Source organism: Salvia hispanica, chromosome 1 (genome assembly GCF_023119035.1).
Source record: "Salvia hispanica cultivar TCC Black 2014 chromosome 1, UniMelb_Shisp_WGS_1.0, whole genome shotgun sequence".
Lineage (NCBI taxonomy): Eukaryota > Viridiplantae > Streptophyta > Magnoliopsida > Lamiales > Lamiaceae > Salvia > Salvia hispanica.
The window spans coordinates 34,326,225-34,336,213 of NC_062965.1; the positions used below are offsets into that span (position 1 = coordinate 34,326,225).

At 29.8% G+C, this 9,989-nt stretch overlaps 1 pseudogene; it reads left to right on the plus strand.

Annotated features, from left to right (window-relative positions):
- Positions 1–1,438: 1,438 nt before the first annotated feature.
- Positions 1,439–9,779, plus strand: LOC125194980 (annotated as a pseudogene).
- The last annotated feature ends 210 nt before the right edge of the window (positions 9,780–9,989 follow it).

Here is a 9,989-nt window from a genome sequence, read left to right on the forward strand (position 1 = left end):
AGTAATAACTAATAACTTTCAATATTGTGTATTAAAATTATCAACACAAAGATATAATTATTCAATACAACATGTAAATTTAAAATGTCAACATAAAGACATAAGTTTATGAACACAACAAAATTGATAAATTTATGTCTTTGTGTTGATGTTTTTAACATATAAAATTGATATTAGTTATTAATTATTACCGTAACTTAGTTAGTAAAAATTGATATTAGTTATTAATTATTACCGTAACTTAGTTAGTATTTGATCACACATCAAATGTCCATATTCTCTAAAGTAATGATTTAACAGTACGGTGTTAGGATAAAATAAACGAAAATTGAAAATGGAAGCAGTGGCCATGGTACGTGTGTGTTAGTATGATCTTATTGTAAATATGAACATGTACATGTGTCTCCAACTTTAATCATTTTTCGGAATATGCCCCGACTTATGTTTAACGACCTCTAGTGATATTTCTAACGCTACAACGATAAAAAAAAATTGCTAAGGACGTTTAACGATGTGTCTATAACTATAACATCAACGCTTCATCAAGTGTCTTTGTTGCTATTGTCCCAACTAAAATTAGAGGACACAAGTGGAAACGTCCATAAAAATCAAAAGATTATGATAATTTGTCCTCAATTTAAGGACACGCTTTCTTTTACATCATTAATTATGATTATTTTTAAAAAAAAATTCAAATGCTAGTAATAACTTCTCAATTTTGTATTCTTAAAAGATAAGTTTTTGCAGTGTTTATGAGTAGCTAATTTGATATTGATACATAGTCAAAGGAAAAAAAGATGTTCACTATTATTTGTGATATGTTATGTAATTTTACCTACACTAATAACACCATCGTGTAGTAACTTTTTTTTAAAAAATATTAGTATAAATAATGGTATGAAAATGCAGTGCATTTATTTTTAATCTATTAGTACTAATTTTTTTATAATCATAATCATAAGAAAACAATAAACTTATTAAATTATGTGATACTATCATGGTAACAATCCATAGCAACTAAAATGACATGTCTCATTAAAAGAAAAGGAAAGATATAAATTGAACTGTATTAAACTTAATAACGTGTAATAAAATAGGTGATGTATAATTTTTGACGACGACTATACGAGAGGAAATAGATTGAATTTCTATGCCATCAAATTTTGAAAATAATTAACTAAAAAAAGTGTGAACATAAATTAAAATGGATTGTGAAATTAAACATTTATATAGCCTAATAATTTAGAATATTAAAAAAAAACTCATTTCTCAGTTTTTCATTTCATCGTCGACCATAACTAAGTTAATCAATTTTCTCCTATGTATGTTGAATTATTCAACGCGTTTTTTTCTACTACTTATTGCGCAGATCTTTTCTGTGTTTATAAAAAACTACTCATGTAGTTGATATAACAATGAACAAGGCGAAAAGTAATGGCCATGCTAAACAATATTATTAATCACTCTCATCTCTTCACAGTCCATATTCTGATAGTATTCTTGTTGTTCGATAGCCTCACCAACACTGCTGCCGAAAATGGAAGTTCCGAAGGGGCACAGCCTTCGACCATCCCCATCGGTGTAGTTCTCGACACGAACTCGCCGATGGGATCCATGGTGGATTTGTGCATGAAAATGGCCGTCGAAGATTTTTACAAAAAACATCCAAGTTATGCAACAAGGTTGCAGCTTCACACTAGAAATGCAGACACTATACTTGATGCTAACTTTGCAGGTATGTTTTATAACCAAAAAATATGTATATATATTTCTTGTCTCTTGTTGCTAATTTATTTGCATTGGTTACTTGTGCAAGAATCTGTTTAGTTTATGTTAGCAAACGATCTTTCGTGATGAGGTAATTACGAAGTGCAAAGTCAACAACCAAAATTATTACTCTCTCCGTCCCCAATAATTATCCATTTTTGTCATTTGTGTTCGTCCCTAATTAATTGTCTACTTTTACTGTTCATCTCATATTAATTGTCCACTTTTATTTTTTACTATAAAATGGTAAGTAGGTCTTACATTCCACTGACATTTTATTACTCGTGTAAAAGTGAAATCATATTCCATTAATTTTTTCAATCCACTCTCTTTTACTAAATTGACCATTATTATGGGATTGATATGGTTTTTAAAGTAAAACTATAGGATTGATTTAAGCAAGAGTAGTTTTGACTTTCATAATTAGTCGAGATATGAGACAAACTAGACTAGGTATCTTTTTTTTATACTCTTATTTAATTGTTGTATTAATTATTTATAAAAATTAATTATATTGGTAAGTTTCTCTTTTTTAATTAAGTGAACTTCGTTATTTATTAATAGTACTCCAATCAATTTTTTCTCACACTAACTATTTCTGTATTGCTTTGTTATTTGATATTTTTATTAGGTCTGATGTAATGAATAATGGATGTGAGAAAGAGACTTTTTTCCTTTTTGCATTAAATTTAATAAACTTTTTTGAAAGTCTCATTTTTATAGGAGATTAAAATTAATAGAAAATTATTCTAATTAATCATGTTTTTGGCTTTAATTCGTGGCAAAATATGCTCTGGAATGTTAGATCAAATAAATGGAGCTACATAGAGTTTTTGTAGTTTGAGGACGTGTTCGGTTTTGGTTTCTGCAGAACAAAATTTATCTATTCAATAATTCTTGTTGGTTTTATTTTGATATGATCCACCAACGTATTTTGTGAAAAAACACACGAATTTTGTCTTGAGCAATTTAAAGCTTTCATTTATTTGTTTTTAGTTCAGATTATTACTTAATATGATATCCACATGATGTGTGTATCGTGTCTAGTCAGTATCCATACATTGTCGTTTCTTTTTCTTCTTTCTTGGTCATGCAATTACGTATTCTTGAATAAATCATAAAAAGACTTTCAAAAACTAACAATAAGACACTATATCTACTCCCTAAAGAATAAAAATAATCATTTTGTTTCCTTTTGAAATGTCTATAAAAATTATACTCCTTCCATCCCATAATAGATATCACACTTTCCTTTTTAGTTTGTCCCACAAAAAATGTCACATTTCCCTCTTTAGAAAAAACTCCCTCTCACATTAACATAAGGGTAATGATTTAGATGCATAATGTTTCTACGTCATAATATCCGTATATTTATTTTGCCATAATCATTATTATATTTTGACTAATATACCCTATTGTTATTTTATGTAAAATTATATCATAGCATTGTAAATTGTAACCATTTCATCTTGATACATATTTATATACTTACCTAAGATTTGCAGTTTTGGACATTTATCAATTTAATTGAGCAATTCTAAAAAAACGTTGATCATACAATACTAGAGTATAATATGATCATTTTTTGAATGCTACTATCATTTTTTGGAAGCATAATGTATTCATTCAATTGGAAGTTTTAATTGCTTCGTTTCAAATTTAATTTAAGAATACAAACTTTATAATTTAAATTTTGATAAACAAAAATTAAAATATAATCATTTAACTAATTTAAAATATTAATTAAGTTTCTTTCTGAACTATCAATTACTCCACTATAGATTTTATAAAATATTTATCTTAACTTTAGACCATGAGATTTTAAAAATTAAAAATTTAAATAAATTTAGTAAGTAGTACTCCACTAGAGTACTATTTTGAAATTAAAGAATTAAAATAAAAATATGAAAATTTTAAAATCGAAACGGTAAACTCAATTTGTATTAATATATCACATGTCAGATTTTAGTTTGTTGCATCTTGCAGTGAATTGATCAGCTAAAAATTGTAATATTATAGAAAAACAATAAAATATTAACTATATAGCTTTCAAATATTAAATACATGAGAAAAAATTATGTGACTATTATTTTTTATTGAGGTTCGATGAAACTATACAAAAATTTGGAAACTAATATATTGGACAGTAAAGAACTAAAATAAAAATTTTAAACCATAAACACAACTAATAATATGTTATATACTAGTAAAAAATTCTACTTTGTTGCAAGTTATTGTGAATTGAGCTAATAATATTTTATAATGAAACAAAAAAAATATTCATATATATTTTAAAATATTAAATATATGAGTTCAGAATATGCAATTGTTTTTATCGAGGTTCAACTACAATGTTTCAGAAATTATGAATTTAAAAAATTAATATTTTGTAAAGTAAAAAATTAAAATTATGATATTCTTAAAACCATAAATTTAAATATAATTCTATATCATATATCGAAAATATTAATTTGTTGTATATTACAATGAATTGAGCTAAAAACACTAATATTTTAGAAAGAAAAAGAGAATTATTAACCATATAGCTTCACCAGAGTATTAAATAGATGAAAAAAAATATGTGATTATTTTAAAGATTGAGGTTCGACGTAACATTACATAAATTAATAATTTTAAAAAATTAGTATTTGGAAAGAAAACAATTAGGATCAAAATCGTAAACACAATTACTATTAATATAATCATATATCAAATTTTAATTTGTTGCGTGTTACTGTGAGCTGAGCTAAAAGGAACAAAGAAAATATTAAATGCATACAACTTCAAAATAATTAAATAGAAGAGTTAAGAACATGTGGTTATTTTTTTAATCGATGTTCAATTGTAATGTTCTAAAAAAGAAGAATTTAAAAAATTAATATATTAGAAATTAAAACCAAAATTATGAATTTTTAAAATAATAAATCGTAAATTCAATTAGTGAAATTTATTTTATTGCATGTCATAGTGAATTTGAGCTAAAAACTCTAATATTTTTTTTAAAAAATTGCGAATAAATTAAAAACTGATAAAAATAAGTTTATTAATATTAAAAATTAAAAAAATTTGGGTATATATTTTAAATCTAAATATTTACATTTTATTAAAATCAGATTACAAATTTTTAATAATTCATATAGTATATTTTATTAAATTATTTGAACTAAAATTTATGAACACAAAATTTGATAAGAAATTCATCATTATTAATTTGCCGAGAACTCTAATAATTTAAAAAGAAAAAGAGAAATTACGATCAATGTAGCTTTAAAATATTAAATAAGAAATTAAAAATATATTATTATTTGTTTGATCGAGGTTTAGCGTAACGTTTGAAAATTTTAAAAACTTCAAGATATTAAACTCTTGGAAAGTAAAGAATACTGTGAAACTATTAAAATCACAATTAGTATTATCATATACTAAATTTTAATTGGTTGCATACTATAGTGAATTGAGTGAAAAGTTCTAATAATTTATAAAGAAAGAGCGAAAATATAAACTTATATAACTTTAAAATATTAAATAGACGAGTTACAATATGTGATTGTTTTTTTTGGTCGAGGTCGGATTGTAACGTTTCAAAATCAAAAAATTTAAATAAATTAAATTTTACGAAATAAATAATTAAAATCAAAATTACGAAATTAAATCAAAACCATAAACTCACTTTGTATTAGTATATCATAAATAAAATTTTAATGTGAAGTAACATTCCATAAATAAATGGATAAACTAGTAGAGATAAAGCGTAAAAAATTGTGAAGAAAATTTCCCTAAATAAAAAATGATATTAATTGTAGTGGACTAAACAAAATGAACCTGATTAGATGAGTGTTAAATTTTACTCATTTTACTCATCCGTTCCATATAAATTGACATTTTTTTTCATTTTGATCAGTCTCATAAAATAATCTAGTTCTTTTTCTTGATAATTTTTTTCTCTAATGACATATCTTATTTTCTATTGATATTATTCAATCATTTTTTTATATCTTTCTATTATTTTTACCAATATGTATTATAATTTGTACACTCTCAAAAGTCTCAATGTTTATGAAATGGATGAAGTATATATTTCAAAAATTATTAAAGAATTCAATTTTTCTAATTATTTCTTTTAATATTTTTCATTATTATTGGAAAATTGGTGAAATCAATCAACTTTTTTCTTATCTTTTGATTCTTTTGATTGTCTTATTTTCCAAACACATTATAAAATTGTTAACTGAATTTCGAAGAGAAGTTATATTTGGGTCAAATTTAAAAGGTGTGGGCCCCGCTGCTTCCATATATATTTCCAATAATCAAGTCATGATCTTAATTAATAATTAATCTTCCCAGATATAGATAATAAGATAATTATGTATCTAGGGGCAATAATGTATATATAAAAACATAAATTTAATTAAAAATAAAAGATAATGTATAATTCCTATTTTAACCCTGTTATGCCAGTGCCATAATATCAAAAAATCATTTCCCTTAAATTATAAATATAATATTTTCTCTCTCCATCTAACACACAAAACAACATCTCTTAAAAACCCGTTTCATTTTAGTACGTCATCTATTATGGGGGAAGGATTACTATATCACCATGAATATCCCAACTTATTTTAACTACTACTCCCTCCTTCCGCTATTAGGAGTTCCATTTCTTGGCGAAACATATTTTATAAAATGTTAAGAAAAGTGGGTGGAAAAAAGTTATTGGAATATGAGTCTCACTTGTATAGGAGTATTAATTTTAAATGAAATGTGAGTGAAATGAATTACTGAAATGTTGGACCATATTATTATTTATGGTAAAAGTGAACCGGGACTCTTATTCACGGATGGACTAAAATGAAAAAAATGTGACTCCTATTCACAGACGACGGAGGGAGTAATATATTACCTTAAAGATTTGAGTAATACTATTACATGCATCTTGATATGAGTATTTATCAATTTTGCATTAGTTATAAGACAATTGTGTATTTCCATGAATGATTCATCTAGTACTCCCTCGGTCCACCAATAAGTGATCTTATTTTGTCATTTTTGTCTGTCCTCCAATAAATGTCCCAATTACTTTTTTACTATTTTTGGTAATGTACCCCACATTTTACTAACTTTATTTCACTATAAATCTAATATATAAAAGTAAGACTCCACTTTCCATGCACTAACCTTTTCTACTCAGTTTTTACTACATTTCTTAAACCCGTGACCAGTCAAATTCGCCTTGATGGACGGAGGGAGTAATTGATTTATGCATCAATAATAATAAGAGTTGTGATGCAGTTGTAGAGCTACTGAAGCAGGAGGCAGTGCAAGGAGTCATAGCACCAGAAAGATCAACAGAAGATGCATTCATTGCAGCACTCGGCCAAAATGTCCGTGTTCCGATCATCTCCTTCACTTCAAGTAGCAAGGCCACTTCCTATGCAGACAACCACTACTTGGTCAGGACTACCCCAGACGACGCTGTGCAAGCACAAGCTCTTGCAGCCATTTGCAAGGCATTCAAATGGTCGGAATTGGTTGTTTTGTATGAAGACACAGACTATGGCAGTCAATTTGTGTCTCTTTTAAACAAGGAATTCCAAAAGGTTGATATTGGACTATCATACATGGTGGCTATCCTGAATTCAGCTGATGATTGCGATATCTTGAAAGAACTCAACAAGTTAGTAACGCGGCAGACACGTGTGTTCTTGGTGATCATGAACGTCTACCTTGGAAACCGCCTGTTCCCTCTTGCTAAAAGAGCAGGGTTCATGAGTGAAGGGTATGCATGGATCATCTCGAATAGTCTGTCAATTTTCATGGATTCCATGGATTTTACTACCCATGATTCTATGGAAGGTGTTATCGGCATTAGACCTTGCATGTCGCGCTCAAAAGACCTTGATAGTTTCCGAGGAAGATGGAAAAGAAATGTAACTTTGAGCAGTGGTTCAGTTATGGAACCAAATGCCTATGGTTGTGGGCTTACGACGCGGTCACTGCATTAGCATTTGCAGTGGAAAAGATAAACTCTTCCATGTTGAATATCAGTGCAACCACAAATGGAACACAGAAAAGTTTGAGTGTCTCAACATTGGGACCTAAACTTATCAACAAACTGTCAAACATCAAATTTAGAGGTTTGAGTGGGGAGTTTGAACTGGTTGATGGGAAGCTTAAGGCGTCCGAGTTTGAGATATTCAATGTGATTGGAAGTGGAGAGAAAACTGTTGGATTTTGGATGCCAGGCAGAGGAATAGTAAGAGATATTAGCACAAGTTACTCAGACGAACTCAAAATTATTGTGTGGCCAGGAGAATCTCTTACACGACCAGTCGGTTGGGCTATTCCCTCGTCTGGGAAACTCAGAGTTGGATTTCCTTGGAAGCATGGATTCAAAGAATTTGTTCATGCAACAGATCTTGGAGATGGCCATGTAAAAGCATCTGGATTTTCTATAGATATATTCTTGGCTACACTAGAGGCGCTACCTTTTCGCATGGACTATGAGTTCTGTATCTACAATGATACCCGAGATATCAATTGGAGCTACGATGACATGCTACAAAAGATACCTGAGGTAATATCGTTTTATCATTACATGAATTGTGCTAGAACAAGGCTTCCTTTAACGTTGTGTTTCCCTTTCTATTCTCAAAGTAGGAATTCGATATGGTGGTGGGAGACACGACGAATTGGGCTCCAAGGGCTGAATATGTTGATTTCTCACTCCCATATTCTGATTCAGGAGTTGTGCTAGTGGTCAGAAATAGGAAGCCGTCCGACATGTGGATTTTCGTTAAGCCCCTGAACTGGGATCTCTGGTTGGCGATCATCGTGTCGTGCGCTGTGATGGGAATTGTTCTTCTCGTGTTGGAACACCGTGTTGTTAGTAGTGAAGCAGATTCAGCGATGGCGCCAAAGGAGAAGTCTGGAGTGGTTTATTTTTTTCCAATTTCAGTTCTTGCTTTCCCTGAAAGTAATCTATTCTTCTTTCGCTCAACTCTAAGATTTCAAAACCTGAAATATATCTAAATGTTTCTTGTTTTGAACTTTGGATAGGAAATATGGTGTCAAATGGCTGGTCTACTCTGGTGTTAGTATTTTGGTTGTTCATGGCATTTATACTAATGCAGAGCTACACGGCAAACTTATCAGCCATCCTGACCGTCGATCAACTGAAGTTTGCGTTTTCAGACAATTACAGCGTCGGATACCAAAATGGATCCTTCTTGAAAAATTATATGATTATTCATCTAAATATCAATGTTTCAAGACTGAAGGCTTATGCGTCAGCCGAAGAATACCATGAAGCGATGCAATTGGGAAGCGAAGATGGAGGCATAGACGCCATATTTGATGAAATCCCTTACATGAAACTTTTTCTCTACAAATACAACAATAAATACAAAATGGTCGGACCAACATACCGGATGGGTGGCTTTGGCTTTGTAAGTTTTTCATTTATCAACTCTATAAGTTTGCTTCTCAAAACTCATCAATATATTATACAGGCATTTCCGAAGGGCTCTTCTTTGGTTGCCCATTTCTCAAAGGCCATCTTGGATGTTACTCAAGGCTCAAACATGACAGAGATAGAGCAAACGAATTTTGGCCCCGGATACTCTTCCCCAAGGATCTCAGTAGGATCCTCGAGTCTTACTTTCTACGAGTTTGCAGGGCTGTTCATCATAATAGGATCAGTAACTGGATTAGCTCTGGTTTGCTCGGAAACATCAATTGGACGAAAAGTGACCACCAACGTCAGCCAGTTTGTACATAACTGCATCAATTTTATTGTACATAAGTGCAGCAATGTTAGGAGTTCATCAAGACTTAATCCTGTTGTGGATTCTAGTATTGCGAAAGAATCAACAGAAGGTGTGGCAGAGGTTGATAATGGACCAGAAGGTGTGGCAGAGGATAATAATGAACCAGAATGTGTGCCAGATGATGATAATGTGGTCATTCATCCTCCCCCTCAACATGCTGAGGTAGAAATACAAGAAATACATTGATAATTTTCTGCTACTAAAATTTCCTAAGAAAGAACTCGTAGTAATGGGGAGAATAATGGGGAGAATTTGTATTTGTATAATGTTGTGTCAGAAACGCAGTGGATATTAAACTGTCCCTTAATATTTATTTATATGATGTTTTCATGATATCTTGTGCATAAGAATTTCTGCAAGTTGGATTAGCAAAGAGACGCACTTCAATTTGTAAGG